Source organism: Lepidochelys kempii, chromosome 21 (genome assembly GCF_965140265.1).
Source record: "Lepidochelys kempii isolate rLepKem1 chromosome 21, rLepKem1.hap2, whole genome shotgun sequence".
Taxonomy (NCBI): Eukaryota; Metazoa; Chordata; order Testudines; family Cheloniidae; genus Lepidochelys; species Lepidochelys kempii.
The window spans coordinates 19,612,489-19,631,584 of record NC_133276.1 but is presented as its reverse complement, the minus strand read 5'-3'; the positions used below and the strand labels follow the sequence as shown (position 1 = coordinate 19,631,584).

The window sequence follows — 19,096 nt, the reverse complement described above, 5'->3', positions numbered from 1 at the left end:
GGATGGGAAGGCGGGGTTAGAATTTCCCTCCAAAGCTATTTTAGGGTCTGATCCTACAAGCCTCCCACGTACCCAGTGCAGGATGGCTCCAGACTCCTCACCCAGTCCAGTGTTGGTGTATACAGCAGAGAATTGGAAGCAGCAAATCGCGGGGGTCATATAAAGAGACTAGAAATACAACAATTTACTTCTGAAAGAGAAGAAAAGACGACATTACCAAGCTGCATAATGGGGCGACCTGACCCTCAGAGACTGCGAAGGGAAATCTCAGGGGCTCTGCTCACCTGGCCCCAGGCCTGTGTCCTCAGGACAGGTCTGTGGGAGAAGGGAAATCGCCAGAGAGAGGAGTGGGACCCAGTGTGGATTTTTGGGCTGTGGCAGGGAATTTAGGTCCTGAGACTGGAGCCATAAAGAGGGAGTGAGTGAAGGCTCCCCTCTGCTTTCAGGCTGAAGGAATCCTGGGTTGGTCAGTCTGTCCAGGGGGGGTCACATTGCTCACAGGCAAAGAGCGGAGGAGAACTGCCCCCAGAATGACACATGCAGATCCTGGAGAAAAAGAAAGAGAAAAGAGACCAGCAGCAGGTGAAGGTGGCTGAGTGGGGGATTCCCTTGTGTGTGTGACGGAGCACTTGGGAAGCTGTGTCCATTCAAACACACTGAGCTTTAATATGGAGGAAGGCCGGACTTCTGTGACTTGGTAAAGGATTTAGGTGTCATAATGGACATACAACTCAGCATGAAATCCCCGTGCGATGCTGTGGCCATCCTTGGATGCACAGACAAGGAGAATAGTGACTAGAAATAGGGCACCAGAGATATCTCTGTATACCACCATGGTCAGACCAACACCGGAATCTTGCATACAGTCGTGTTGGCCGCATTTTAAAAGGAAGAATGAAAAATTGGACAGGGGACAGAGAACCAGCCCCCCCCCCCAAAAAAAAGGAGCTGAAAAGTTGCCTTTCAGTGCGATACAAGAGCTGAATCTGTTCAGTTTCTCACAAAGACCAAGAGGTCACTTGATGACAGTGCGCAAATCCCCTCACAAAGAGAAACCTGGGTACGAAAGGGCTCTTTAACTGAGCAGCGAAAGGCACAACAAGAACCAATGGCTGGAAGTTCATGTCAGAGAAACTGACATTAGAAATTTGGGACACATTTGAGATTGGGTGATTAAACATTGGAACAAGGTACCCAGGGCAATGATGGATTCTCCACTCCACGTGGAGGTGACAGGAGGGGGCAGGAGGTGCTGAAGCAAGTGCTCTCAGGTGATATAGAAAACAATTTCTCTCCGGTGCTTGGCCGGTGGGCCTTGCTTACATGCTTAGGATCTCACTGATATCCATTTTGGGGGGTTAGGAAGGAATTTCCCCCAGGTCAGATTGGCAGGGATATTGGAGTTTTTGCCATCCCCTGTGGCATGGGGCACAAGTGACTTGCCTGGATCAGCTGGGTGTCATGTGTCTGGGGGTCACACTGGATTATTTTGTTGTCTTGACTGGCCTGAAAATCTAGACCTGGATGTTCTGGCTCTAATGTTGCAATGTCTGACCTATGGTCACTCCAGCTCCCAAGTGCCTCTTCCGAGTCGAATCCCCAGCCAGTCTTCAGAGGACGGCAGCTGCTGCGCAAGGCAATCGGAGCTGGTGGGAGTGACTCTGGGGCAGTCACTAGCCACAGAAAACAGACCCTCTCCCAACACCCCGACTGCTGCCCCTCAGGTCTCTGGCCGTACAGGAGATGGGCCAGGCCCCCGTGGGAGGAATGAGGGGGATAGAAACCCCCAGGATGCAGAGTTGTGTGTTTCAGCCATGTTGGTGCATGGGTCTCACTCAGACCCATGCACTGTACCCACACGCAGAGCCAGTTCGGACTGTTGAACCCCAGACCCATGACGGACGTGTTCAGCTCAGCATCAGTTGGGCTTTAACCCATGAGAAATAACCCTGGAGTTATAGTGGGGTCTCAGGGCCAGAGGACCCCAGACCCCTGAGCTGTCAGCGGAGAGCCAGGTGACCCGTCAGCACGAGGCCTTGTGCGTCAGCAGGAGGCCTTGTGCGTGGGGGGAAGACACATGGCTCAGGGAAAGGGGAAGATCACACACACAGCCGGAGCCCTCACCCGGTCCTGCACCCCTGCCCCAGCCCGGTGCCCGATCCTGCACCCTGAACCCCTCATTTCTGGCTTCACCCCAGAGCCTGCACCCCCCCCATTAGCGCCCTCACCCCTCCTGCATCCCACCCCCCTGCCCCAGCCCAGTGATAGTGAGTGTGGGTGGGGGAGAGCAAGCCACCAAGGGAGGGAGAATGGAGTGAACTGGGGGCGGGGCCTCTGAGAAGGGGCAGGGCAGGACCTGAGAGAAGGGGCGGGGCTAAGGGGTTCGGTATTGTGCAGAAAGTTAGTAACCTGACATCAGGCCTGGCATAGGTGCTGCCTTTTGGTTTTGCCAGTAGGTTCCCCCATCCCAGCTCTGCCCTCTCCCCCAAGGCCCCAGCCCCACCTCCACCCCACCCTGCTCTGCCCCCTTCCCTGAGGGCATCCCACTCAATCCTTCCTGCCCCCTCCTGCCTTAAGGGCAGGGTGTGTGTGTGTTTGGAGGGGCTCAGCTCCCCCCAACTGGCAATTTTCAGCATATTCATGCACTTTTCATATTCAACCATTTGGGAGCCCTGTGGATGCGATGGGGTGTCTGGAATGGGGCGTGTGTGATCCCACGGTGCCCCTTCCCCTCTGCCTGCAGAGCTGAGGACAGATGGGTCTGAGGAGCAGAGCAGGAGCTCTGGGAAGGAGAAGAGCAATATGAAGATGGTGTCTAAGACGAGGCCAGGTGACTTCTGTGGAGGGAGACATGCTGGACAATGCCAAGGATTGGGGAGACAACCAGGTGTGAGCCCAGGGCGCAGAGAGCTGGGGAGGATGTCTGTGTCTGAAACACTTCCCTGTCCTCTCTCACAGATGGAGTCCAAGAGGGATAGGAAGGAGAGAATGAGCACCCCAGTACTCAAGAATAATAAGGTGCATCCTAGCTGGGCCCAGGGCTCTGCGGGGTTAAGACCAGTGGAAGGGACAAGAGTCTCCTGTGCAGAGTGACGATTTTGGGTGCAGGTGCACTGGGATGCTTCTAATTGTAGCTCCGAGAATATCATGGGAAGGGGGTTCAGAGTAGATCCCTGGGGTGTGGGAGATGCGAAAAAAAGAGCCCCGTCATCACAGTAGAGCGTGACCGTAACTTTTGTTTTTCCTTCTTGCATTGTGTTTGGCACCAAGGGAAAAGAAGTGTGTGTGTGTGTCTTGATGCCAGGCAAGACCTGTCCAGCTCACCCTCTCTCTCTTTTTACTGCCTCCTACCACAGGCCCTGGGCCGGAGAAGTGCACATTGATCCCCACAGGCTTGGTCTCGAGGCCTGCACCATCTGGCGGGAGGGAAAAGAATCATACCAGGTCCTGGAGGCTGGGTAGCTGGATTACCCAGCTGATATTCTATGATTCTATGATTCTATGAATTACTAGTGCTAATCACAATTGTCACATTTACAAATTCTATTCAGATCCCACGATGTGAAGTGTCAAAAGGAGGAAACACATGGACGGCTACACATGCAACCTGTGGTAATAAAGCTAATGAAGACTATGAGAATCTCCCCATAGAAAGATGTACCACTAATACTCCAACAGGAATTTGGCAGTGTCGGTATATGGTTTATGGATTAGATGGGGGAATCCCAACCAGGTGGAGAATATCAAATTTATCAGGAAATATCGCATGGTACTCCCTGGGTGCTGCCATGATTAATGATAGTGGAAAACACAGTTACCCACCTATGTGGTTTGTTACAGAGGGTCCAAAGAATATAACCCTCTGGTCTCCTGGAGCAAATGAACCCTCTTGGGAAAATAGGGCCCCACATTTAGGGTGTGATGTTACCATATGTAACCAGAATGGTACTTCCATGGAAGATAATCCCTGAATGTGTGATTGTTATGTACATATTACATTAGGCGTAAAATCCCCTTTGGGACGCTGGGTGTATGATGAGTTAACCATTTTACAGAATGTAACCCTACAGGTGATATGGATGCCAAGTTGGAAGAATCCAAATTTAAAGTGGCCACAGCCTGGAGCCAAGAATATTCCCCGACGAGCAAATGTATGGGAGCCATTGTGGGAGCAGGTGCAGCCAGCACTTTTTAACATGTCCTTTCACTCTATTACATGGGTGGTACGCCCCAAGGAATGGTGGGTGGACCAAATCCATCCTAATTGTAGTATGTACATAAAAGGATTGAAACAACAATTCAATGCATGGGTGAGGGGACACACCTGGAATCATCGTCTGAAAAGGGGGTTGTGGGCAGCGGGGAACACTATGCTGGGTACATGGAATCTGGGGGACGAGTCGGTAACCAAACAATTAGTAAGCCAAAATGTGAAATTTCAACCAGAAATTAATGAATTAATGGCACAGCAACTATCAGCAGTTGCCACAAGGTGGAGGACAGCAGTAGAGGTAAACTTGCAGTTAACTCATTGGGCAGGGGACCTGTTGACATGGCTAGAGGATGGCTTCAGAAGACTAACATGGGGAGAAGTGTGCGTAGGTATTCAAAATGCTCAGTTAATAATGTTAATGGATATTATGAGAGATGCTTGGTCAGAACAATGGCCTTCAGTATTAAATCGGGAGGCTAGCCCATATCTATCCACAATTGCAAAAACATACCCATCTACCTGGAAAATAACATCCCCGACCTATGGGGACAGTTCTTGTGTAATTGTTACTATGATACCATGGGAAGGAAATGCAAATAAGGTGGTTCCCTTGAACCCTATGGGAGTTAGTAGGGAAGGGGGAGCACGTTGGGAGCCACTAGGGAATAGGTGGGGGGGCTGGAATGGTGTAAATTGGACTGTCATCACATTAAGCAGTTGTATATCCAGAGGAGGAATATGGATGTGCCCCTCTTCTATGACTATGGAGGAGCAGGATCAATGGCCTATTGCAAAGGGGGGGCATTTAGGGGTAATGTATATGGGGTACGGTGTATTCTGTTGGGAATGTATGCAATCCTGCAATATAACACTAGGAGGCAAAATCCTTCCAGTGTATGACCAAATTATAAACTTCTATACACTGCCACCTGGACTATGGTGCACCAATGGATCAGTGGACTTCATCGTTGTAAACAATCGAACCGGCACCTACTACCCCATGCCGTACCAAGTAGTTGAATTGGTTTGGACAATACCAAATTTCACTGTGGATATTCAATGGACACACAATATGGACAAAAGTACACAAACATTACACGAGCAACTTGCTGCAAGCGCCAACAGTTGGACACACTTACAATACACACTACAGGATGGCGCTGACAAAATTTTAACCTTATCAAAGGAGGAGAAGCAGTGTTTTTGGTTGTGGCCAGGATGTTGGACCATACTGCAGTGGTCAGGACTCTCGGTGTTGCTGTGGATTATCATAGCAGCTAGTGTATTGTTAACTATATGTGTGTTACATTGCATATGGAAACGATCAAGGGGGGCACAACCCCCTAGAGAACAGCCACTAATTATAACCTATAAGTAATGTAGTAAGCCCCCCCCACCTATGTGTACTAGACAACCCGGACCCAACCTTCTCGGGCCCACTATACTGGGAAGTCTGGAACACTAATTGGAATAGGTGTCGTATGCCCGTACAAGAGAAGGTGCAGGGCATGGTACTACACAAGGGGCAGTGGGACAGATGGAGCATCGACACCTGCCACCTTGATGCCTGGCCCTATCAGGAAATGTGTCGCCATATGTCCTATGCTTTTCCAGGGATACCTGGGCAAGAGGATCCCAAAAGAAAAAGAAAAAAAGGGGTGGAGTGTTAGGATATAGATATTCAGGCCTGCCTGTAAAGGCCTATACTTTAAGAATTTAGGTGTATTCTTATCACTTGGCTAGTTAGAGGTATAAAAGAAAGAATCAAAATCACTGTCTGCCAATGTAAGGTCCTTCTCTTACTGTGACAGTCTGGGGCCCTGTTCTTAGGCTAAGGCCTTTGGCTAAGCGACAGAGGCAGCCATAAGCTCGGAAGCGACCGGTCACATCCTCACATTCCAAAGTAGTCACATGGAAAGAAGGTGCTATTGGGCTGTTAGGAATACAATCCTGTCCTGATAGTGCCTATCAGCTCCAGAGAAAGGGAAGTGCCTAGAAAATGTAAAAGAAAAGTTAGTTTGATAGCATCCTGTCTGGCAAGAACTCACTTATCAATACTGGGATGTGAAATCCTCACTTCTGTATTGTCTTGCCATTATAGTTCCCACTTTGCTATTGTTTGTCTGTATAATCTCTGTCTGGTTCTGTGATTGTTCCTGTCTGCTGTATAATTAATTTTGCTGGGTGTAAACTAATTAAGGTGGTGGGATATAATTGGTTACATAATCATGTTACAATATGTTAGGATTGGTTAGTTAAATTTTAGTAGAATGATTGGTTAAGGTATAGCTAAGAATATTACTATATAAATTAGGGGCAAACAGGAAGTAAGTTGGGATTCGGAAATAAGGAAAAGGAACTTGTGTTTAAGCTTGCTGGAAGTTCACCCCAATAAACATCGAATTGTTTGCACCTTCGGACTTCGGATATTGTTGCTCTCTGTTCATGTGAGAAGGACCAGGGAAGTGAGAGAGTGAAGGAATAAGCTCTCTAACAAGTTGGTTGAGTTCAGGATCCTGACACAGGGAAGAAAGGTAAGCAGCAGGATACGGACCCTGGACTTCAGGAAAACAGACTTCGACTCCCTCAGGGAACGGATGGGTAGGATACCCTGGGGGAACTAACGTGAAGGGGAAAGAAGTCCAGGACAGCTGGCTGTATTTCAAGGAATTCCTGTTGAGGTTACAGGGATAAACCATCCCGATGAGTCGAAAGAATAGTAAATATGGCAGGCGACCAGCTTGGCTTAACGGTGAAATCCTAGCGGATCTTAAACATAAAAAAGAAGCTTACAAGAAGTGGAAGGTTGGACATATGACCAGGGAAGAGTATAAAAATATTGCTCGGGCATGTAGGAATGAAATCAGGAGGGCCAAATCTCACCTGGAGCTGCAGCTAGCGGGAGATGTCAAGAGTAACAAGAAGAGTTTCTTCAGGTATGTTGGCAACAAGAAGAAAGCAAAGGAAAGTGTGGCCCCTTACTGAATGAGGGAGGCAACCTAGTGACAGAGGATGTGGAAAAAGCTAATGTATTCAATGCTTTTTTTGCCTCTGTCTTCACTAACAAGGTCAGCTCCCAGACTGCTGCGCTGGGCATCACAAAATGGGGAAGAGATGGCCAGCCCTCTGTGGAGATAGAGGTGGTTAGGGACTATTTAGAAAAGCTGGACGTGCACAAGTCCATGGGGCTGAACGAGTTGCATCCGAGAGTGCTGAAGGAATTGGCGGCTGTGATTGCAGAGCCATTGGCCATTATCTTTGAAAACTCGTGGCGAACCGGGGAAGTCCCGGATGACTGGAAAAAGGCTAATGTAGTGCCAATCTTTAACAAAGGGAAGAAGGAGGATCCTGGGAACTACAGGCCAGTCAGCCTCACCTCAGTCCCTGGAAAAATCATGGACCAGGTCCTCAAAGAATCAATCCTGAAGCACTTGCATGAGAGGAAGGTGATCAGGAACAGCCAGCATGGATTCACCAAGGGAAGGTCATGCCTGACTAATCTAATCGCCTTTTATGATGAGATTACTGGTTCTGTGGATGAAGGGAAAGCAGTGGATGTATTGTTTCTTGACTTTAGCAAAGCTTTTGACACGGTCTCCCACAGTATTCTTGTCAGCAAGTTAAGGAAGTATGGGCTGGATGAATGCATTATAAGGTGGCTAGAAAGCTGGCTAGATTGTCGGGTTCAACGGGTAGTGATCAATGGCTCCATGTCTAGTTGGCAGCCGGTATCAAGTGGAGTGCCCCAAGGGTTGGTCCTGGGGCCGGTTTTGTTCAATATCTTCATAAATGATCTGGAGGATGGTGTGGATTGCACTCTCAGCAAATTTGCGGATGATACTAAACTGGGAGGAGTGGTAGATACGCTGGAGGGGAGGGATAGGATACAGAAGGACCTAGACCAATTGGAAGATTGGGCCAAAAGGAATCTGATGAGGTTCAATAAGGATAAGTGCAGGGTCGTGCACTTAGGACAGAAGAACCCAATGCACAGCTACAGACTAGGGACCGAATGGCTAGGCAGCAGTTCTGCAGAAAAGGACCTAGGGGTGACAGTGGACGAGAAGCTGGATATGAGTCAGCAGTGTGCCCTTGTTGCCAAGGAGGCCAATGGCATTTTGGGATGTATAAGTAGGGGCATAGCGAGCAGATCGAGGGACGTGATCGTTCCCCTTTATTCAACATTGGTAAGGCCTCATCTGGAGTACTGTGTCCAGTTTTGGGCCCCACACTACAAGAAGGATGTGGATAGATTGGAGAGAGTCCAGTGAAGGGCAACAAAAATGATTAGGGGGTCTAGAACACATGACTTATGAGGAGAGGCTGAGGGAGCTGGGATTGTTTAGCCTGCAGAAGAGAAGAATGAGGGGGGATTTGATAGCTGCTTTCAACTACCTGAAAGGGGGTTCCAAAGAGGATGGCTCTAGACTGTTCTCAATGGTAGCAGATGACAGAACGAGGAGTAATGGTCTCAAGTTGCAGTGGGGGAGGTTTAGATTGGATATTAGGAAAAACTTTTTCACTATGAGGGTGGTGAAACACTGGAATGCGTTACCTAGGGAGGTGGTAGAATCTCCTTCCTTAGAGGTTTTTAAGGTCAGGCTTGACAAAGCCCTGGCTGGGATGATTTAACTGGGAATTGGTCCTGCTTCGAGCAGGGGGTTGGGTCCCTTCCAACCCTGATATTCTATGATTCTATGAATGTTTTCAACAAAAACATCTCTTTTTGTAAACCGGCCAAATTTCCTCAAGATATTTTTTGAACGAAAACTTTTGTTCAGTTCTAATTAACACCTGTAATTGCACATAATCAATGAATGTTTCCTGATTCGTAGTACTGTAATTTATCAACTGACCATCATTGATGAGAGGAAGGGGTAAGAACATCTCTTAAACCCTGTCCCCAAACATCACATTATGCGAACTGGATAAAACGCTCCAAGAAAGCACATTCCTAAGCAATAACCATGTTCTGTGACTTTACTGGTGAAAGAAATGGAGTCAGAGGAATGGAGGGAGCTCCGGTTCTCTGGATGAGTGTTGATCATGGGGTTCACAGCCTCCAGGAAGGCTTAAACTAAACCCAAAATGACAGGTATGTCCTACACCAGCTACATGTAGAGTTTTAGGCCAGAAGGGACCATGAGATCATCCAGTCTGACCTCCTCTATATCACAGGCCACGAACACACCCAGCACGCTCACATCAAGCCCAACATCGAAGATGAAACCAAACTATTGCAGCCCACAGGTGACTAGACTCTTACATGCCAAAGCCATGGAGCCCCACCCAGCCTGAGCGAAACAAAGCATGGGGGCAAAAACTAGATCAGTCTCATAATACTTCCCCTGCGTCATAATACTGCCCTTGAAGGGGCACTAGCCTTCGCCACCCCCACCCACCTCGGTTCCAGTGTCTCTGGTGTCTAAACAGGATTTCCTTAAATCAAAACAGCCGGCTTCTCCCACCTCCTGCTGCAGGATTAAAGGAAAGCAGTGCTTTCTTATGTTAGCCACAGGATCTGATCATCTCCTCTATTAATTGGATGATTTAAGGAGCTGATGACCCAAACCAACATCATTGTTAACCCACCGACTTATGGAGTCAGTCTTGGTTGTGACCTGGATATGATCATTGTTTTCAGAGGTTCACAGATTCCAAGGCCAGAATGGACTTTTGTGATCAGCTTGTCTGGACTCCTGTGTAACACAGGCCAGGGATCTGCCCCACAATAATTCCTGCTCGAACTAGAGCAGATATATTTTTTTTAAATCATCCACTCTTGATTTAAAAATGGTCAGTGATGGAAAATCCACCACAACCCTGGGTAAATGGTGCCAGTAGTTAATTACCCTCACTATTAAACATGTTTGAGAGGGATAGCCATGTTAGTCTGTTTCAGCAAAAACAATGAGGAATCCTGTGGCGCCTTGAAGACTAATAAATTTATTTGGGCATAAGCTTTCATGGGCTGGAACCCACTTCATCAGATGCATGAAGTGGAAACTTCAAGTGGGCAGATATAGATAAACATGCAAACACAGGTACAAGGCCTGTCATGTACACCGGGAGATGGTAGTTTCCAGGGCTGCTACCAGCAGGTCAGGCTCCATTGAGATTATTGAGATGCAGGCTCAACTCCCTCAGGCCGTCTTCCCCATTATTTCCACCTGTGCCCAGCATGCTTTCAAGAAGGTCCCGGATTCAGGCAAGCCTACCAAAAGCTTTGTCAGTATCCGTCAGGGTGCCTCAGAGTCCTTTTTGGATTTTACCAACAGATTGCATGAGGCTATCCTCCGACAGGTGGATAACACTGAGGCAGCTCACGAGCTCCTGTTAAAATTGGCAGTTGAAAATGCAAACGAGGATTGCCGCCGTGCTCTCCAGGCAGCGCAAGCCTCTGGTATTTTAGAGCTCTCAGACATGCTGCGGGCGTGCCAGAACGTCGGCACACAAGCCCACAAAGCTGGAGTTCTGGCTGCCGCCCTGAGAAAAACCGGGAAGGAGGGGAAGCGTTGTTACCGCTTTGGAAAGGAGGGTCATTTTCAGCGGAAGTGCCGCTCATCTAAGGCACCAGCCCGACCCTCAAAGAAGTGCCCCAAGTGTGGGAAAGGTTATCACTGGGCTATTCAGTGTCGTAGCGGGTCGAGAAACCGCACGATGGGTCCCCCCCGAACCCAGGGCCAAACGGGGCTGTTTCCCACTCAGACAACCGCTCCTCTGCCTTAAAATCCGTAGACTCTATGAGGGCGGCGACTGCTGGAAGTGCAGGGCTTGATTTGATCATGCAGGAGGACACTGACTTTCGGCTGCCAGGGGAGGTCTGTGCCATACCTACACAGGTGACGGGACCTCTCCCTGCCGGCTTTGTGGGTCTTGTTCTCCCTCGCTCACATGCTGGGAAACAGGGCTTTTTTGTCATTCCAGGGGTCATTGATGCTGATTACACTGGCATTATTAAGGTTCAGGTGTGGACTCATCTTCCACAGTCGCTCCTGCGTGGACGGTCAATTGCACAATTGATTTTAGTCCCCTATCAGGTGCCAGCTGCCGAGGATCGAACTCGGGGCGGAGGCGGCTTTGGATCGACGTTGTCTCACTCGCCGTCTCACAGGGCGTCTTCTCCACTTGTTGCTCTGACAATGTCAGTCCGCTTCTCAAAACCTCAGTTAACACTTCTCTTAAATGATGTTCCTTTTACAGGGCTGGTGGACACTGGAGCTGACGTTACGGTGATTCGTGATCTGGAGTGGCCGGTTAGTTGGCCTACGGTTCCTTCTAAAGAATTGTGGGGGATCGGGGGTAGTAAACCCGGGCGCCAAAGTTTGTCTTGGGTCACAGTCTCTAAACCGGGAGGCCGTACCCTTGCTACTATCCGCCCTTTTGTACTCCCTGTCCACCTCAATATTTGGGGCCGTGATTTACTTACAAAGTTAGACACCACCCTCGATCTTAACATCTGATGGCCCAAAACCCTCCCTCACCCACCGTGCCCTCCGCATTACGCTTGGTATGGCAATCCTTAGAGCCCGTATGGATTGACCAGTAGCCCCTCCCTCTAGAAAAGCTAAAAGCGCTTCTTTCGCTTGTGCAGTAGCATTTCCAAGCACAGCTATTGGAGAGCTCCACTAGTCCCTGAGGGCAATGCACGCACCGATCGCGCGTTGCGTGGTCAGGTAAATTCCCTTTTTTCTGACCCCATTGAAAGCCATGCCTTTTTTCATCAGTCTGCCTCTGTTTTGGCCCGGCAGTTTCACATTTCTGCTGATCATGCACGTTCCATTGTTCGTTCCTGCCCCCACTGTGCTGCTGCTCCTACCTTTTCTTATGCCGTTAACCCCAGAGGTACCGCAGCAAATCAGCTGTGGCAAAAGGATGTTACTCATGTGCCACAATTCCGCCCCTATTCGTTTTTACATGTTTCCGTTTATACTTATTCGGGCTTCCTTTGGGCAACCCCACAACGTGGGGAAGCCACTAACAAAGTTATTCACCATTTGCTGGCCTGCTTTTCTGTTATGGGTCGTCCCTGCCGAATAAAAACAGATAATGCCCCAGCCTACTGCTCTGCAGCCCTCTCCACCTTTTGTGCCCACTGGGACGTCCGTCTTAAACACGGAATCCCTTATAATTCCACGGGCCAAGTCATTGTTGAACGTGCCAATCGCATACTCAAAACCTTGCTTGATAAACAATTAAAACAAGGGGAGCTGCGTCTCCGAACCTTAGGAGACATTCAACAACAAATGCATATCCTCTTGTTTACTTTAAATAATTTAACATTGAATGCAGATCAGCAGACCCCTGCGGATTGGCATTTTCACAAATCTGAGGTACTGGAAAGACCGTGTGTCTTTTACTGTCAGCTGCCTGATCCACAGTGGCTGGGCCCAGTACCTCTAATCACTTGGGGTCGGGGATATGCTGCTGTGTCTCTCCCTGCAGGACCGTTGTGGGTTCCAGCTCGGTGTGTGTGACCGGCACTTAAACAACATGGCATGGCACCAGGGGCTGTCGAATCCCATACCAGAGTTTCAGCTGACTTTGGAGGAGACCGCGTTGTCCCCCGAGTCGACAACGACGGGACGGAAACGGAGGAGACGTAGTGTCCCAAACCGGCCCGTGACATGGGGAGCAGTAAAAGCATTGGTCGCCGTGGCCCAACAAAGACTGGCAGCAGATCAACAGCCAGAGACTCCTAAGACTTTGTTTGTGGCGATTCTCGCCCAAATCACTGCTAATTCTGTGATGATTGTGTGCCTTTTGTGCCTGCTATTTCCTGTAGGGGTTGGCTCGGAAGCGCTTCCCCCGTTATGAGCCCGAATGACATATAACATATGGGAAAGATTGGCTTCAATAGCAAATGTTACCCACTTTTGTCTATCTAATTCTTTAGCAGCCAGAGATTTGTTAGGTACATGCCTTATTCCAATATGTCATCACCCTGAGGAGATGGAAAATAAGACACTGTTTTCTCCTTATGAGAATCTTTCTTCCCAGTACTCTAGCATGGCTAATTGGGGCCCGGCCAACTATACTCTGCCTTGCACGGCTATATCCCTCCACACACTGTACCCGGCCGGGGCTGACAATGTCACCTGTGCGCGTGTAGTTAACTGCACTAGTACAAACGTGCCTTTGGGCTGTCGAAAAATTTCTCAACCCCTTTTAAATTGTTCCCATGCTGTTAATGTTTCATACAATTATGGCCATATCATCCTACCATCAGGATGATTTTTTACTTGCGGTTCACGCACCTTTAATTATATCCCTGCAAATTTAAGTGATGGCACCCTTTGCTGTCTTAGTAGAATGACACTTATATTGCCTTTTGCTGGTCAAAAACGTAGTAGAAGAAGTGTACACCTTTCATATGATTGTATTGCAGATGTTGAGCTTTTTAGTCGTGCTGAGTATGCTGCTTTAGCAGCCTCTATTGTTGGGGTCCCCACGCTTGCCATGTATTCAGCCAGAACTTTAAATAACCTGGCATGCTTTGCAGCAAAAGGCAATTAATACAACATCCCAGGCTAGTGCCTTACTTAACACAGAACAACACGAATTAAGGGATGCAATCTTGGATAACAGAGCAGCCATTGATTTTCTGCTCCTGAAACACCATCTAGGCTGCTCCACGTTTCAGCACATGTGTTGCTTTAATTTAACTGATAATAGTCGCTCCATAGAAACTAGACTGGCTGAATTGGCCAATCTTACAACACACATACGCCAAGATCTGGGGTTTGAGGGTTTTTGGAATTGGCTTACAGGTTGGCTGCCCTCTCTAGAATGGCTGCGACCGCTTTTCGGTTATGCTGTGTTTGTAATTATTGGGCTTATTTTTTGCTGCTCCTGTGTACAATGTATTCCTTCCTTGTTAAGATTTTGTGAAATTTCGCCCTGGAAAGCGCCCCAAGTTATGTCCTTGTCTGTCTGGGAGTTAAACAGCATGACAAAACAAATTGACGGCTACCATGAGATGGCCGAATATCATTAAATAAAAAACAGGGGGATGAAGGGTTCATGTTTAGTTATTCCACCTGGAAGCAGGCAGGGCACACCCTGACTGTTTTGTAGAAGCAATGCACACATTGGTCTATCCAAGGACAAGGGCTAGATATGAACCATGAGAACTTGATTGTTGGGACAGTGACTGTGGGAAGCTTTCTTAGCCTGGGCTCAAGGCCTGAGAACCAGCATTGTAGTAGATAAAAGATGGTAAATAAGTATATTAATCAACGTCATACTTTCCTTTGTGTAACTTTTTGCGGTAGCAGTGTGAAATGCTTAGGGGGGAGAAATATAATAAAAGGAGAAGGAGGAAGGCGGGGGGCAGAACAGCCCATCTCAGCAGACCAGCCTGCTTCCTTGCACAAAAGCTGTGTTCTGTCTCATCATTGAATTGCCACATCCCATTACACCTTGAGCATCCCAACCAAAATCTCCTTTTCTTACGGCACCCCACAGAGTCACTCTGCTCAAGAGACTCTGGCCCCTCTCCACCTACATCCCCCCGAGCCCTGTCCCCAGCGAGGACGCCCACGGCCGCTGAGGAGGACGACAGCGACTGCGGACGAGGAACTGGAAGCACTGACCTGGCAGCCAGGTCTGCAGAGGGCAGAGAGCGGAGGCCTTGTTCCGCCCCCTTGGAAAGAGGCCCAAGCGGCTCAGGCCCCCTCCTGCCGTGTTTCCCTCCGGCGAGAGCTCCGGCACCATTCCTCGCCAGAGCCGCTGCGAAAGCCGAGCCGGAGCCCTCGCTCCACAGCGCTCATCATGTTGTGGGTCGTCTTGTGTTGCGTGTGACATGTTGTGGGTTATTTTGTGTTGAGTGAGTGTGTGTTTGTGAGATGTTGTGGGTCGTGTGTGTGATGTTTTGTGTGTGTTGCTTTCCGTGTCGCGGTGTGTGTGTGTCTTTGTCGTGTGTTATTTTTGTGTGTCGTGTTCTGTGCCCTTCTGTGTCATCGTATCGAAAAGCATTTTGGTGAATAATTCGAGGAGAGCTTTAGCACTAGTACTTGTCGATAATTTAAGTCTCCTTAGGAGTAATTTTCTTGACCCAATCGCTACGAACTCTTCAGGAGAGACGCTGGATTGCTGGAGTCTTTACCACTAGATACTTGTAAAGAATGATTTTCTACCTTGAGTCCTTTGCACGAACCGATCTGTTCCAACGCACCAAAGGAGAATGCCTTTGCTTTTCTGCTGGAGGATTCCGTGGGAAATTTATCAGAGGACGGCTGAGGAATGAATTGTCTCATTCCTAGTCAGTTTCACGGACCGATTTTAGTCCAAATCTCCAGGAGCTAATTATGAATATAGTACGGAGGATGATTCCATGTGTAATTAATTGCTAACATTGATCAGAAAGAACTGCCTCCTTTTTAGTCATTTCTACCAGATCGTCAACTGATATCTACCTAATCACAAGGAGCCAATCTGAAAGGCTTTTGGAGGAGGATTCCATTTGTCATTGATTATAAGCATTGATCAGTTATAACTTTCTCTTTTTTAGCAATTTTCTCGATAAATCCTTGCTAAATGCCAAAGAGAGAATAGACTTGCTTTTTGGTGCATGGTTCCATGAGGAGGACATCAGGATACCTGATTTCGAATGACGTTCTCATTTTCAGTAATTTTCGCAACCTGCTCTGTACCGTCTGACGAGAAGTGAATCCTCGGGGCTTTCAGGAAGATTCCCTCTCAAATTTATCTGTCGCACAGGTCAAAGATGAATTTCTCTATTTTAGTATATTTCGAGAAAGGATTTCTTCCAAATCACCAGCAGGGAATCGAAAAGCGTTTTGGTGAATCATTCGAGGAGAAATGGATCACTAGTACTTGTCAATAATGTATGTCTCATTATGAGTAATTTTCTTGAACAGATCTCTACCAAATGATCAGGCGAGATTACGTATGGCTTTTCGAGGAAGAGTGCATGAGACATCAACGGCTACATCTGATTAGGAATGAAAGTCTCATTTTTAGCACTTTACACTACCCATCTGTATGTGTGACGTGTTCTGTGTGTGTGTGCGTCGGTATCGTGCTGTGTGTGTTGTCTTGGGTGGCCACAACACAGGGAAATGCACAAAGCATTCCCCTCCTGGAGGAAGAGTGACACGACGTGGCCACTCAGGAGTAATACACAAACAATCCCAAGCCTCCCCCCCACCCCCCACCCCGGAGCAACAGTGATGTCTGTGGCCAATTCAGGTCATTCAGAAAGCATTTCCCTCATGGAGCAACAGTGACACTGGGTGGCCACTTGGAGTAATGCAGAAAGCATTTCCCTCACGGAGCAATGGTGAAACTGCGTGGCCAATTCAGGTAGTGCTCATATCATTTCCCTCCCGGAGCAACAGTGACACCGGGCAGCCCCTTGGAGTAAGACACAATTCATTTCCTCACGGAGCACCAGTTGCACAAAATGAGTTGAATAATCATAATAATAATTAATAATAAAACTAAACAAAAAATAGGTAGGTAGATTTTCAATAATTGGAAGGTAGAGCAAACAGAAGAAGGCAGATTTCTAAGCAACTACAAATTCGCACGCATACTGAGCCTAAGATCTTCAAGAGACTGGATTCAACAAGTATTTTCCCATCCTACATGTCTTTCGGCAACTTGAAGAGTTTCTGTAGATTAGATTTGCCGTTGTTTCTCTTTACAGATTACACTCCTGTGTTAGGCTGGACTTTCCCCTTCTCGTTTCCTTTGTCTCTTCAGGTACTTTCAGCAGCCTTTCTACTGCCCTGCATGATCTTCGTCCTCTCCGACTTTTCCATGGCTCCCGAGACCTCACTTGTGGGAATGCACTCCGACCCGCGTCCTGTGAAGGGACACGGCACGAGGAGAGAAGAGGAGAGACGAGAAAGAGAGAGTTGGCGAACACAGGAGAGAAAACAGAGAAACAGGAGAGCATGGCGAGCAACTCACCACCTGGAGTCATCCTCTTGGATCCAAGCTTCAGTTGTGGAGAAGACACCGTTCCTGACCAGAGAAACGAGCAGCCTCTGAAAAAGGGGCCTTTTCTCCCTCCTAGCCACAGCTGGTCAGGATCCTTTGCTTACAAACCGAACCCTAATGGACGGGGCTTCCCGACCCGGACTCAGGTGGGGCGTGTGAGAAGTGGGACTGTTCTTAATGTTTCCTCTGAATAGTGTGGGGGTGCCTCAGTTTCCCCTAGGCAGTTCTTAAGTATCTAGGGGGTGGAGTAAGGGTGTATGATCATTGCAGAGCCCTAGAGGGCATATGTGTGCAGGAGTCTGGACACAGAGAATGGCCAACACCCTGTTTCCTGGCAACTGATGGCCTGTGCCCTTCCCCCCCTGCAAGGTTAGAGCTGAAGGGTTGGAGAACAAAGGAATCAGGTGACCTCCTGGCCCGGGAAAGGGACAAAGCCCAGAGGAGGAGGGGCTGGAGGGGGGTTTCAGTTTGGGGCTGGCTGGGACATGGAGTGAAGTGCAGACGTGGTTGTCTGGCTCACTGCCCCCCAAAATGGACCCAGCTGAGGGGTCCCGTTCTCTGCACCTGCAAGCTCTGTTTTAGACCATGTTTCTGTCGTCTAATAAACCTTCTGTTTACTGGCTGGCTGAGAGTCACATCTGACTGCGGAGTTGGGGTGCAGGACCCTCTGGCTTCCCCAGGAGCCCCGCCTGAGCGGACTCGCTGGGGGGAAGCGCACGGAGGGGCAGAGGAGGCTGAATGCTCCGAGGTCAGACCCAGGAAGGTGGAAGCTGTGTGAGCTGTGAGTCCTGAAGACAGGCTGCTCACAGAAAAGCGACTGCCCCAGAGTTCTGACTGGCTTCATAGGGAGCAGTTTCAGAGCATGCCGGGGACTCCGTGACAGGGCGTGAGCAGAGTCCTCACCAAACCAGACACTTCTCTCTCCGAGACTGGCGAGAGCTTGGCTCCCAGATGGAGGGCTCTTGCCTGGCATCACCAACGGTCACAGGCTCGCTGCTCTCACTCACATTGCGTCGCATGAGGGCAGTAGACTCTGAGGCTTGACTTCTTTTTCCTTGCTACTAAAGCCAGCCCAAGGGGAAAAAAACAAGTAAGTTACCATCTCAGGCGGCAACGTCTCAGAGGCTCCTCTGTTTGCCTCTTCCACACGGCGGGGATCCGCCCTCCACTCTCCTCCCATTACACCTTGAGCATCCCAACCAAAATCTCCTTTTCTTACGGCACCCCACAGAGTCACTCTGCTCAAGAGACTCTGGCCCCTCTCCACCTACATCCCCCCGAGCCCTGTCCCCAGCGAGGACGCCCACGGCCGCTGAGGAGGACGACAGCGACTGCGGACGAGGAACTGGAAGCACTGACCTGGCAGCCAGGTCTGCAGAGGGCAGAGAGCGGAGGCCTTGTTCCGCCCCCTTGGAAAGAGGCCCAAGCGGCTCAGGCCCCCTCCTGCCGTGTTTCCCTCCGGCGAGAGCTCCGGCACCATTCCTCGCCAGAGCCGCTGCGAAAGCCGAGCCGGAGCCCTCGCTCCACAGCGCTCATCATGTTGTGGGTCGTCTTGTGTTGCGTGTGACATGTTGTGGGTTATTTTGTGTTGAGTGAGTGTGTGTTTGTGAGATGTTGTGGGTCGTGTGTGTGATGTTTTGTGTGTGTTGCTTTCCGTGTCGCGGTGTGTGTGTGTCTTTGTCGTGTGTTATTTTTGTGTGTCGTGTTCTGTGCCCTTCTGTGTCATCGTATCGAAAAGCATTTTGGTGAATAATTCGAGGAGAGCTTTAGCACTAGTACTTGTCGATAATTTAAGTCTCCTTAGGAGTAATTTTCTTGACCCAATCGCTACGAACTCTTCAGGAGAGACGCTGGATTGCTGGAGTCTTTACCACTAGATACTTGTAAAGAATGATTTTCTACCTTGAGTCCTTT

General features: G+C 48.9%; 1 long non-coding RNA gene across 1 annotated transcript; it reads left to right on the top strand.

Moving 5' to 3' along the window:
- The first annotated feature begins 1,139 nt into the window (after window positions 1-1,139).
- On the top strand, window positions 1,140-3,900 carry LOC140901364 (uncharacterized). The gene is made up of 3 exons (XR_012155827.1): window positions 1,140-1,271; window positions 2,744-2,887; window positions 3,552-3,900. It is a non-coding gene; the product is annotated as an uncharacterized lncRNA (long non-coding RNA).
- The last annotated feature ends 15,196 nt before the right edge of the window (window positions 3,901-19,096 follow it).